The sequence below is a fragment of the Oryctolagus cuniculus genome, chromosome 4 (assembly GCF_964237555.1).
Source record: "Oryctolagus cuniculus chromosome 4, mOryCun1.1, whole genome shotgun sequence".
Lineage (NCBI taxonomy): Eukaryota > Metazoa > Chordata > Mammalia > Lagomorpha > Leporidae > Oryctolagus > Oryctolagus cuniculus.
This window is the reverse complement of record NC_091435.1, coordinates 59421563-59435389: the sequence shown is the minus strand read 5'-3', so window position 1 is coordinate 59435389 and position 13827 is coordinate 59421563.

Here is a 13827-nt window from a genome sequence, read left to right as displayed (position 1 = left end):
ATATATATTCCCATCTTCATACGGAAGAAATAATATTCATGAATTGTGCAATTTTATATTATTTTATTTTTAAAGGTTTATTTATTTGAAAGGTAGAGTTAGAGAGAAGGAAAAAGGAAGAGGCAGAGAGAATCTTCCATATGCTGGTTCAATCCCCAAATGGTGACAACAGTTGGGGCTGGGCAAGGCGAAAGCCAGGAGTTTCTTCTGGGTCTCCCATGTGGGTTCGGGGCCCAAGCACTTGGGTCATCCTCTGCTTCTTTCCCAGGTGCATCTTCAGGGAGCTGGATCAGAAGTAGACTAGCCAAGACTGGAACCATGGCCCATATGGGATGTAGGCTCTGTAGGCGGTAGCTCAACCTATTATGTCACAACACTGGCTCCTGTAATTTTATTTTTGTCTCCAATTAGTTTAAGCACTTATAAAAACCAGAAATGTTTGTTATATTATTATATATAACTAGAAAATGGCAGATTTAGTATCTATTCAGCAAACATGTATTAATTATATAACTTTATTTCCATAATTTGAAAATACCAAAATAAATTTATAAAAAGTAGAATTATCATTTGTAATTAATATTCACTAAATATTTTAGCAAATATCTTAAATTCTATTAATTAAGCTTTTAATAAATGCTTGCTATGTATGTGCTGGGAGTTAGTTTTTAAAAGGTATTTAAGACATACTTTCTTCTCCATCTTATAGCTTAAAGGAGAAGCTCAAAATATTTGGGATAATAGAAGATTCAAAGTAAAATTTGACAAGAAAAACAAACAACTAATCTTTCCATCAAAGGGCTCTTTAAAAAATTCACACAGGTCTATGAGGAGTGCTGCTGCTTTTCTACTGCGATTACACAGAATTGGTTACCTAATCTGTAGAGCCCAGTGCATTAAAAAAAAAATACAGACAGCTGTTGAAAATTGCTTATTTTTTAAAAGATATGTGTATTTGTTTGAAAGGCAGAGCTACCAAGAGAGAGGGAGAGACAGAGTGCAATCTTCCATTTGCTGGTTCACTCTCTTAAATGGCTGAAATAGGCAGGGCTGCGCCAGGCAACAGCCAGGAGCCAGGAGCTCTACCTGGGTCTCCCACATGGGTGGCAGTGGCCCAAGTAGTTGGGACATCTGCCGCTGCTTTAACAGGCATGGTAGCAGGGAACTGGATCAGAAGTGGAGCAGCCGGGACTCAAACTAGTACTCATATGCAATGCCAGAGTCTCAGGCAGCTTCATCTATTGTGCCACATTGCTGGTCTGTTAAAAATTTATTAAGAATTTCAGGATGGAAACAACAGAGCACTGACCAATCATGGATCCTTCTAATCATGGGGCCCCATGAGACTACCCACTGCACATGATCTTGGAGCCAGACAGGGGGTTAGATTTGCCTTTGCTAATTCTTCAGTTTCTTGTTGGATGCTTTCAACACCTGACGTATTAATTTGATAAAGGGGGTTTGTTGTCTCAAGTGTCAAAAGAACTTACAGGTAATAGTACCATGTTTACTGGGCAACTTTTAGGTTGTTTGTGACATTACCCAGAAAACATGACAGGAACATAAAAATTCAAGACTGCCTTCTAGCTCACTTTTTGTCAGGATTCACTGGAAATAGAGACCTAAGAATAACTGAAATGTTTATGTTCAGTTTATCATTCTGTCATTTGATAAGGAGAAAGCATAGCATGCTAATGTGTGTATGGGGAATAAAATCATGATACCAAAAAAAGGTTTTCAGATATCCTTTACACAGCTTACTTGTTATGTCAGCAGCAACATTAATGAGTAAAATAATATAGAAATAAGTGATTTTAAATTTTTCCTGCCCTTAAAATATATTAACTATACCAATATTCTATACTGATCAATCATTCCATTCAGTCTTCTGAATATTTCGTAACAGTAAAAGACTGCTTTTCACACTTGCTTGCCACAAAGATATTCCCATGGTTATTAAGGAAACTAAGAAGAGACTATTTCTTGACCTGGGGACTTGTGATTGCACATATATATGTTTATACAAGTACAGGTAGATAACTATCTACCCATGCATATTAAATACAAGCTAATATACCCTGTTGGGTTTTTGACTTAGGGATGATTGCAAAACTTATAATAAGAAGTGAAAATATTTAATGATTAATGAATAATTCAGATGCTATTTGCCGTAAGTGTTGGATCATATGCATCACACAATGAGGCAGTTTCTAGATTCTAGTACATAAAAGAAGTTGATTTTTAATTACTAATAATCTCTATTTGAATTGAAAAAAGTATTTATAAACAATATTTTTATATATGAATTGTGCTTAAAGTCTACTGGTTTGTGATGTCATGAATTATAAATTTACATGTTTGTAAAATTAAGCACATGTATCTTTATCTAAGATCATCTGCATGTAGAATAATAATTAAAAATATATTATTTATCATAAAAAGACAGCTGCATACCTTATTTAATTGCTGAAACAGATAATGTATCCACTTCAGTGATAGAAATGTACTGCAGCCGGCGCCGCGGCTCAATAGGCTAATCCTCCACCTAGTGGCGCCGGCACATGGGGTTCTAGTCCTGGTCGGGGCGCCGGATTCTGTCCTGGTTGCCCCTCTTCCAGGCCAGCTCTCTGCTGTGGCCAGGGAGTGCAGTGGAGGACGGCCCAAGTACTTGGGCCCTGCACCCCATGGGAGACCAGGAAAAGCACCTGGCTCCTGCCTTTGGATCAGCGCGATGCACCGGCCACAGTGCATCAGCTGTGGCGGCCATTGGAGGGTGAACCAATGGCAAAGGAAGACCTTTCTCTCTGTCTCTCTCTCTCTCTCTCTCTCTCTCACTGTCCACTCTGCCTGTAAAAAAAAAAGAAAGAAAGAAATGTACTGCAAAACACAAATAAACTACAATAATATTGGGGATAATTTTTTTCCTTATTGGATACTTTATTTATTGTGGTACATTATCACAATATCTATTTCAAGTTGTATAATATAAATACACTTTTATTGTTAGGAGATAAAATGGGAATTAAAAGTACAATTATCTAGCAATGTGATCTGAAATCTGGCATCTAATTTAAATACACATGCACTCACACATTTAAATATAAGATCTGGTATGCTCATGGTGCTCAAACATTACTGAAGGTAACTTTCTAAATACAAGAAGAGGTCCCTATCTGGTGGTTGAAATGCACATGTTGCATACTGATTGCATGCATACACTCACATTGCTAACTAGAATTTACAAACAATGAACATGTATTTGGTGTTTTACTATCTGAGAGTATAATGGTAACAGTCAGATTTTTGTAACATGGTCTTAAACCACCGATTTATTCCAACACTCTTCACTCAGTCCTAATCAGAGGACAATTTTTTTTTTCATAATGTCTACTCGTAGGGGAGCAAGCTAAAGGAAATGAAAGAAGGATACAGTATTTCATAACAAGCAGTTTATGACATTAGTGTTGCAAATGACTCTCTGATGAGCCTCTTTTATTTTCTTCTGAGTCAGCAGGAAACTGTAGATACTTTAGGCATTAAAGCCATGGCAAAAGGTGTCAACTGTGACTAACTTTGACAAGGTGACAGCTTGAGTACTATAGTGCAAATTAAGTACAATATTAGTCAACACTGATTGTGGAAAAGTTGTACCAGCGAAATCAACCATTGACTAAACAACCACAACCACAAACACAACAACAAATACTGAAATTTTTATGAGATGAAATTTACTATATTTATGACATTTAGAAATTATTTACGTATGAAAAACATTAATATTTTCAAAATATTAAAATTTTGCCCTGTTTTAAAATGTTTAGAAATAAGTTGTGAAAATTTGTTCTTTCTTCTTTAAAATGTATGTTAGAACTGAACTTCCTTATTATCTGCTAGCATTTTTTTCTTTTTATTTCTTGGTATTTTACATTTGTTTCTTTAATAATTTTGTGGTGCTAACTATAATATAATATGAAAATAGGAACAAATATGTGTTATAAATCACATACATTTATTTTTAAAAGTCCTTTGTTATGATATTTTGTATTCCAAAATAACTTAAAATTTCTTAGCTTATAACATTACTCTATTTTGAAAATGTTGTTAAAACAAAATCTGATTATATATATATGCACACTGTTTCTGGGACCATCTTCTAGCGCAAATGTGAGTAATGTTACATGCAGAGCAAGCAAGAGTGACTCTTCTCAGGTGCATTGGCAGAAAAGTCTACACCGAAAAAAGCTGCATGATTTTGGGAACAGTTCCCAACTACATAGCTCCAAGCCTGGTTTTCTAGTTTTTAAGAAATTAAGTTGCATTGTTACTACCATTTTAATAAACAAATTCTTGTTTGCAATTAGATTGCTTTCATTTGCTTTCAAATGAAGTAAACTCAGGAAAATTTGCTACCAGTTGTGATTAAAATAACAGATCATCAGAGATTGGAGGGAATTTCTACTTGGCGGGAGATAAAGTAAATAATCAGCTAGTATTAAGGAATAAGATTCTATGAACACAGAACAAGAGAAAGGCATGAAAACTGCTATCACTGAGACTCTCCGTAATTCAAAAGGCTCCTAGAATGACATTTGCTATAAATAACACTCTGCCCTCAGAATCAACCCTTAAGGCTTCCTGGTCTGGCTGAAAGGCCTGTGAGAGCATCTCAGGCATGGAAAGGCAAGTCTCTGTAGCAAAAATATCCTACAGGAAGGATCTGTGAGACCTCAGTGGAAAGAAGGGGCCATCAAAGAAGGATGTCCCTTCCTCTGAAGGGAGGAGAGAACTTCCACTTTGCTTATGGCTGTGCCCAAATACTGATGGAGTCTGTGGTCACAAAAGGCTTCCATAGCCTTGGCAGCCCATGGCAAGGGCCTCAGGTGATCACTGATGTCATAAATAAGAGAGTTAATTGCTAAAGGAACAACAGAAATCACTGTGCACTTACTCCCCATGTTGGATCTCCGTCCTTAATGAGTTGTACCATGAGAATTAACTGCAAAACTTGTTCTCTAACTGTATTCTCTAAGTTGTGTGTGTTTGTTGGTGCAAACTGTTGAAATCTGTACTTAACATAGAGTTGGTCCTCTGTATAGAAAATTAAACTAAAAATGAACCATAATGAAGAAAGGGATGGGAGAAGGAGTAGGAGGTGGAATGGGAGTTGGGGTTGTACGGTGGGTATGGGGGAAAGAACCACTATATTCCTAAAGTTGTATCTATGAAAAATGAATTCATTAAAAAAAGAAAACTTCTGGTGGAACCCTGATGGAGTCAGTCTAGGGACAGTAGGCAAGAATCTAGGCAGATCTGGTTTACTTTCTTATGAGCCCTAATTTGCAAAAAGGAAATAAATAATAAATAAGTGAAACAAACAAAAAACCATTAACTATTTCACATACGAAAATCAAATAGTTCTATATTTTTCAGAAATAAAAAAAAAAAACTCCCACAAACTCTGAGGTTAATTTACAGAGGAAACAGAATAATGGGGCCGGTGCTGTGGCGCACTAGGTTAATCCTCCACCTGTAGCACCAGCATCCCATGTGGGCACTGGGTTCTAGTCCCAGTTACTCCTCTTCCAGTCCAGCTCTCTGCTGTGGCCCAGGAGAGCAGTGGAGGATGGCCCAAGCGCTTGGGCCCCTGCGCTATGTGGGCAACCAGGAGGAAGCATCTGGCTCCTGGCTTCGGATCGGCGAAGTGTGCCGGCCGTAGCAGCCATTTGAGGGGTGAACCAATGGAAGGAAGACCTTTCTCTCTGTCTCTCTCACTGTCTGTAACTCTACCTGTCAAATAAATAAATAAAAATCTTTTGAAAAAAAGAAAGAAAATGAACCAAACTGAGTAAAGCAGAAATGCTCTAGGTAAAAAGGTGAGTAGGTTCAGATCTTAAAATATGTGGTGCCCAGGGGAATTAAAACCCAAGAATTAAACAATGAAGTAAACATCTTAAAGCAGTAGACGTGTTTTGGAAATTAAGGCCTGAATGACCCTAGGAAAGATATCTTCAGACAGAGAAACACATTCTTAAATGTGACTTAAGTCTGAGAGACAGAGGTAGCAAAAATGTTTCATGGTTTTAGTTCCTCATTATAACAGCCTTAGAGAAAATCCAAAGCTTGAAACTTGAAAAAACTATTCTGGGTCTGGGTTATTTCACTAAGCATAATGATCTCCAGTTGCATCCATTTTGTTGCAAAAGACAGGATCTCATTCTTTTTACAGCTGTGTAGTATTCTATTGTGTGTGTATATATGTGTGTAATATGCATTTTCTTTATCCATTGATCACTTGATGAACTACTTACCATTTTGAATTGTGCTGCCATAAACATGGGAATACATTTTCTCTGATTGGTGGTAACTAATATATAGAGTACAAAAAAACCCTACATGTATAAGAATGAAACTTACGTCTTATGATTTGATTAAATTAAGTTGAAAGTATGTTACTGTGAAAAATAATATAAAAAATATATTATTGCAAATGGAAGAAGAGGAGAGAGGGAGGGAAGTACCATTGTGTTCTTAGAATTTTATAATGAAATATGTTGCTTTATGAAAAAGAACAAAAAAAATCTACTCTGGTCCATTTCCATTCTTTTTTTTTTTTTTTTTTTTTTTTTTTTGACAGGCAGAGTGGACAGTGAGAGAGAGAGAGAGACAGAGATAAAGGTCTTCCTTTGCCATTGGTTCACCCTCCAATGGCCACCGTGGCTGGCGCGTTGCAGCCGGCGCACCATGTTGATCCGATGGCAGGAGCCAGGTACTTCTCCTGGTCTCCCATGGGGTGCAGGGCCCAGGTACTTAAGCCATCATCCACTGCACTCCCTGGCCACAGCAGAGAGCTGGCCTGGAAGAGGAGCAACCGGGACAGAATCCGGCGCCCCGAGCAAGACTAGAACAAGATGTGCCAGCACCGCAAGGTGGAGGATTAGCCTAGTGAGCTGCAGTGCCGGCCATTTTCATTCTTAATAAAGTAATCTTTGCCTTGCAGTAGAGACAAATATATCAGACAAGATTGAAAAACAATACAGGACAAATGCATTAAGTAAAAAAATCATTACAATATTAAAGCTACAATTCTCAATGTAATAAATGTAATATAACAAATATTACTATTAGTGCATGAAACAAACTAGCAACATATTTAATAAAAGACAGAGTCTAAAATGATGAATAGTGAAATAGATTTTAGTGTATTTTCCCCATGCTTAGGACATAAATAATTCAGTAGATTCTATATGCATATATCAAAGTCTACACACCAAAATTAGGGATAAACCTTCTTTCAAAGGCATGAAATTTGACATTATGTTATTAAACTTCAAATAAATTTCAAAAAGAGAAATATTAAAAAACCTTTCTTTGAGTACTGTGAAGTGACAGACGTAGCTGCATGGCATCAGAGATTCCTTTGGGTGGTTTAGGAAAGACTTGGGTAAACTCTTGCAAAGACAAATCTTCATCTGAGGTCAGCTTTTCTGGCAGGAAAGACTCCTTGCCACCAACTTCCCACCCTGCAGCATTAAGACTTTGGTCCTTGGAATGCAGAATCACTAGCATCACATCTGGGCCTGTAGATTCCTTGATCTATTTTATGTTTCATAATGAAGCTAGCTATTCCCCAGTCCCCCTTAGACTAAGCCACAAATATGTTGCAGTGCAGCTCATATCTGATCTTGGAGGACTCTTACTCATACATCCAGGTAGCTGGAAGCTTGCTCACAGCACCTTTCCACACAACTACGTAAAGTCTATGCTGTGCAGAGAGAATTCACATATATATGTTTGGTCTGCTACTTCTCTGCTTGTTTACTTTCTACCCTTTATCCGTATTGAAGGTCACTTGTGAAACATATCTATAACCACCTATCCCATGACAGTAGTAAAACCAGAAATTCATACAAGTTTTAAAAATTAACAGAAAGAGAAGAAAACATATGGTCATTTAATCTGGTGATTATGATGCTAGCTGGGATACCCTCTCATTCTGGAGTTCCTGTGTTTGATGCCCACTTTTTACTTCTGATTTTTTTCCTGCTAATATAGTACCTGAGAGGCAACAGTGATGTTTCAGGTGTTTGGGATCCTGCAAACCATATGGGAGACCTGGCTTGTGTTCCCTGCCTACCCCCACCATTGCAGATACTTTTGTGTATGGAAACACTGAAGCCTCCCTGTGTCTGTCTTATGTTTCTCAAGTAAATAATAAAAGGCAAATAAAGAAAAAAGGGGAGAAAGTAAAAGTATACAAAGTAAAAATGGTAAAGTGGAAATAACCCTGATTTGAGTTTTAAAAAATGATAAAACAATTCTTTGCACATTGCTTTGTGAAATCACGTGAAAATTTATATGACTGACTCACTAGAGATAGAAAGTCAAACAGAAAATTGTCATTGAAGTAGTTTTTTGTGCATTTCTACAAAACATCAAACCTGAGTTCCAATTTAAATTTTACTAAGCTTTTAAAGAAGAAATAGTCTCAGTGTTCTTAAAAAAGTCCAGAGCACAAAGTCTAAAATCTGCATACTCCTTATAAGTGTAATGTTAAAGCAAAAACTCAGTAAATATTCAGAAAATTATCTCACTGATGAGCAGCATTGTGAAATCTCAACAAAATACTAATAAGTATGATTAAATATACTTAAAAAGTATATTTGACAGTGAGATTGGATCAAATGAGATTAATATCAAGTAAGATTTGCTATTAAGAAATTTGTCAGGATAGGCATTTGGATAACTGGTTAAGATGCTGTTGTGGATGTCTATTTCCCATGTTGGAAAGCCTGGGAACAAGCAATGGCTCTGCTGTCAATTTCAGTTCCTGCTAATATACATGCTGGAAGGCAGCAGTAATGGCCCAAGCAGACCTGGGTGCCCTACAGGGCTCCTGGCTTCAGTCTGGCTCAGTTGCTGCAGTTACAGGGAATTGAGGTGTGAACCAGCAAATGCGAGATCTCTGTCTGTATATTTCAAATAAATCAAATAATTTTAATAAAATAAATTTATAAAGTTAAGTTGCATTGATTGACCAAAAGAGAATATATATATATATATGCATGTGTGTGTATATAAATATGTATATATGTGTGTGTGTATATATATATATATATATATATGCATGCTTTAAGGACATTAAATGTGGAGAAAACTCAACATTCACTAATTAAAAAAACTTGAAATTTGGAATTGATTGATATTTTAATATGAAGAAATATATTTAATCACAAAAGCCAAGAAAAAACTTGAAGAGGAAAACACAGGGGCGTTCCTTCTATTATCAGTAACAAAGTAAAAATATGTTGATTTTTGCTACAACTATATAATATCTTTAGGAGCAATAGACAAAATAAACAAGGAAAAATTTATAAAGGAATATGAATTAGAAAGAAAATACAACTTCCTCTTTTGAAGTTGAACATAATTATACAAATAGAAAATACCAAACAATAAGAAACCTGTGTAAAGTAAAATAAAGTGAAAATGGGCAGGATATAAAATTTAGTGCAAAATATAACAATGGATTACATATATAATTTATGACTAAATATATATTACTATATATATAAATACCTATCAACATACAAATGATTTAAGATGTTTTGACTTGATGATGGTGTCAAAGCTGTATATGTACAGTAGAAACAATAATTCAACCTTTGAATTCTGATCTTTTCCTGGGCTAGTACAAAACCTGCTTACTACGCTGGGCAGCAGAGGGCTGTGATTCCCAGTCAGCAAAGTGATCTCAGGGAAAACAACTTATACTCTGCGGTATACCATGGTGTTAAGCTGTGATGTTTGGTAGGTTAGGGATATTAAATACGTATATACTGTTTCTGAATTGGATTTGTTTATCAGGACATAACTATCATGTCAAGGAGCATCTGTATTTAAAACTAAGAAAAGACAAAATGAAAAGAAGGCTCAATTTTTCATAGCTTATAGAGCTTATGTGCATACACATATGACCATTGTGCATATACTGAGTGAGAGAGAGAGAGAGAGAAACTGATACTGAAATACTTTGTACTTTGGAAAGAAAAAAATTAGAATTGAAGAAATCGTAAAATTTACCATACTCATTAATGAAAAATTCAACTCCATAAATGTGGCCATTGTCCTTAGCTAAATGTATAAATTAATCATGATGTCAACAACATCTTAAGAAAATATAATGTGGGAGTTAATTCTAACGTATATGATATAATAAAATAAAACTAAAACAGTTTGGTTTTACTATAGGAGGAGGTAAACTGGTGGGACATAATAGGATGTCCACAAAAATATTCAAGTCATGTCATAAACTTAATATATAAAATCAACACAAGAATCACAAGTAGAAAAGTTGACTTTTTAATAATTGTGATCTATTTACTTGGATATCAATTTTTATCTAGATGTATTCAATTCTATAATCATTTCATTTATAAAAACAAAAATATGAGGGTCTAGTTAGAAATTAGACTGAATTGATTAGAAAATTTAGCAAAGAATGTAAATAAAAGTTTGGCATAGAAAAATAACTGCACACGTGGAGGATGGCCCAAGTGCTTGGGCCCTGCACCCCATGGGAAACCAGGAGAAGCACCTGGCTCCTGGCTTCGGATCAGCGTGGTGCGCTGGCTGCAGCGAGCCAGCTGTGGCGGCCATTGGAGGGTGAACCAATGGCAAAGGAAGACCTTTCTCTCTGTCTCTCTCTCTCACTATCCTCTCTGCCTGTCAAAAAAAAGAAAAAGAAAAATAACTGCATGCTAAAATGAGCACTAACAGATAAAAATGGGAAATAATATTTTCATAATGGTGAAAGGCTTACAACCTTAAAGAATCAAATTTAATAATGGCCTAAGATCAATATAAAGAAATCTATATAAAGAATATTTATATAAAGAATTCTATTGAGAAACAGCAAACTAGTTTTAACAAGTAAAGAGATGATATTTGGTTTACCATTTTCTTGGATCTGAAAATATTATCATTACTATAAAAATTCAACTATTTTTGATATGTTGTATACATTTAAAACAATTTATATTATCTTTCTCAAAAGTATTAATTTGACTTTAAAGTCACACAGAAAGATAAATGCTCGCAAATCACAAAGAAATATGGGAAGAAATAGTGATGAATGGCTAGTATTCTTTTTAGCTGTCAGAACATAGACCTAAAGACAATGAGCTATGAAAGTGTCTATGAAATCCAAAAATATATGCCCTAAGAAAAGCTAATATATAAGGGATATGATATTTTAATTCAGTAAGGAAAATGGTTTATGTAGAAATAAAACAAAACAGGCTATCCATCTGAAAGACTGTAAAATTGGAGCACCATTCAAACCATTTACAAAATCAGTTCCAGATGCATTACAACATGAAACAAAAATCAGTGATGCGTACTTTACAGTAGCAAATGCTGAAAATACAAAATCAGTACTAGAAAAATAACATATTGACCATGAAAACCCAAAAAGCCTTTTCACAGCAAAAAAAAAATCCACACAAATTAATGGGAATGGTAGACTTTTTAAAAATAGGTCAACAAAAATGACAGATTAAGGTGTTATATCTGTAATATAAAATAAAAACTTTCACTCTCCAAAGGGACAATTAAGTCAGTGTAGAACAAAGCAAAACAGGAATATTGAGTCACAGAACAAATTAGAAAACATAACTAGGGGACTGTGTTGTGGCCTAGAGGGTAAAATCGCCGCCTGCAGTGCAGACATCCCATATGGGTGCCAATTTGATTCCCGGCTGCTCCACCTCTGATCTGGTTCTGGGCTATGGTCTGGGAAAACAGTGGAAGATGGTTCAAGTCATTGGGCCCCTGCACCCACGCTTGAGACTTGTAAGACACTCCAGGTCCTGGCTTCAGATCAGCCCAGCTCGGGCCTTTGCGGCCATTTTGGGAGTGAATCAGTGAATGAAAGAGATCTCTCTCTCATTCTATTTCTCTCCTCTCACTCTCTGCCTCTGCCTCTCTCTGTAACTTTGCCTTTCAAATAAATAAGTAAATCTTTAAAAAAGTAACTATGCATAAATTCATTGGAGTCAAAGGAAATAAATTGAAAATAATGCAAAAATATTTTAAAGACTGTTACACTTTTTAAAACAAAACCCTAAATGAAAGATCTCTGTGAGTGAGATCCCAGTGGAAAGAACAGGTCTTCAAAGAAGGAGGTACCTTTCTCTGAAGGGAGGAGAGAACCTCCACTTTGAATATGACCTTGTCTAAACAAGATAAGAGTCGGAGAACTCAAAAGGCTTCCATAGCCTTGGAAACTCATGACTGGTGCATAGGGAGATTACTGATGCCATAGACAGGAGTGTCAATTTGTAAAGTCAACAACAGGAGTCACTGTGCACTTACTCCTCATGTAGGATCTCTGTCCTTAATGTGCTGTACATTGAGACTTAATGCTATAACGAGTACTCAAACAGTATATTTCGCTTTGTGTTTCTATGGGGGTGCAAACGGTTGAAATCTTTACTTAATGTATACTAAACTGATCTTCTGTAAAAAAAAAAAAAAAAAGAAGAAGAAATTATCAATTCCCAACTTGACTCTCACTGGGATTAAACATGACAATAGGTCTGATCTGATTTCATCATCATTTAAAAAATCATCTATTATTTTTCACTTATGTTTCTGTGTGGGAGCAAACTGTTGAAATCTTTACTTAATGTATGCTAAACTGATCTTCTGTATATAAAGATAATCGAAAATGAATCTTGATGTGAATGGAAGGGGAGAGGGAGTGGGAAAGGGGAGGGATGCGGGTAGGAGAGACGGTATGGGGGGGGAGCCATTGTAATCCATAAGCCGTACTTTGGAAATTTATATTCATTAAATAAAAGTTAAAAAAATATTACACACACAACTAGAGAGAGAGAGAGAGAGAGAGAGAGAGAGAGGTCTTCCATCTGCTGGTTCACTCCCCAATTGGCCACAATGGGTGGAGTTGGGCCAATCCAAAGCCAGAAGCCAGGAGCTTCTTCTGGGGCTCCCACACTGGTACAGGGGCCTACGGATATGGGCCATCCTCAGCTCTTTTCCCAGGCACACTAGAAAGGAGTTGGATCAGAAGTAGAGCAGCTGGGACCCAAACTGGCATCCCAAAAGGATGAATTAGGCTCATACACACTTGGCTAATGGAGGAAGATGGTTAGACTTTTTAAGATCTTATAAAGGAAAATTAAATGCAGAAAAACTGTGTAAAGTATAACCTCATTAAGAAAGAGCAATTATGACTAGAACCTCTATTGTTATATCATGTAAGTTATAGGTCCATATCTGTTTCTTATATAAATTTATATATTATTAACATAAAGAAATTCCATATTAAGATACACTCTAATTTATTTACTTGATGGCTTGGAGGAATTGAAAGTTAAATTATGTAGGAGAGTTTATAGTTAGTATTAATTTCATGGTAATTTTGAAGATAATACCAACATTTGTGTGGAGTGCACATCAAAATATATAAATGCAAAATGTTAAGTATATACATTTATATATGTATTCTTGGATTTTGTTTAGTTTCATATTTTGGTGGGGTTTCTCATATTTTTTTTAAATTTTCATTTATTAATCAAATGAAGGCACTTTCTACTTAGCATCCAGAAACAATCACATTAGTGTTCTTTACTCTAAAATGTCTTGGTATAACATATTGTTTCCTTTTTTGCTTCTATTTAAAATCTTAATTATTATCACTTATCATGAAATGTATCTTTAAGGGTCTATTTTCAGATATGACATTGAAAATTTCTTCCACACAGGTAAATAACTACAGATTTGTGTTGTTATCATAAATTTGAATTC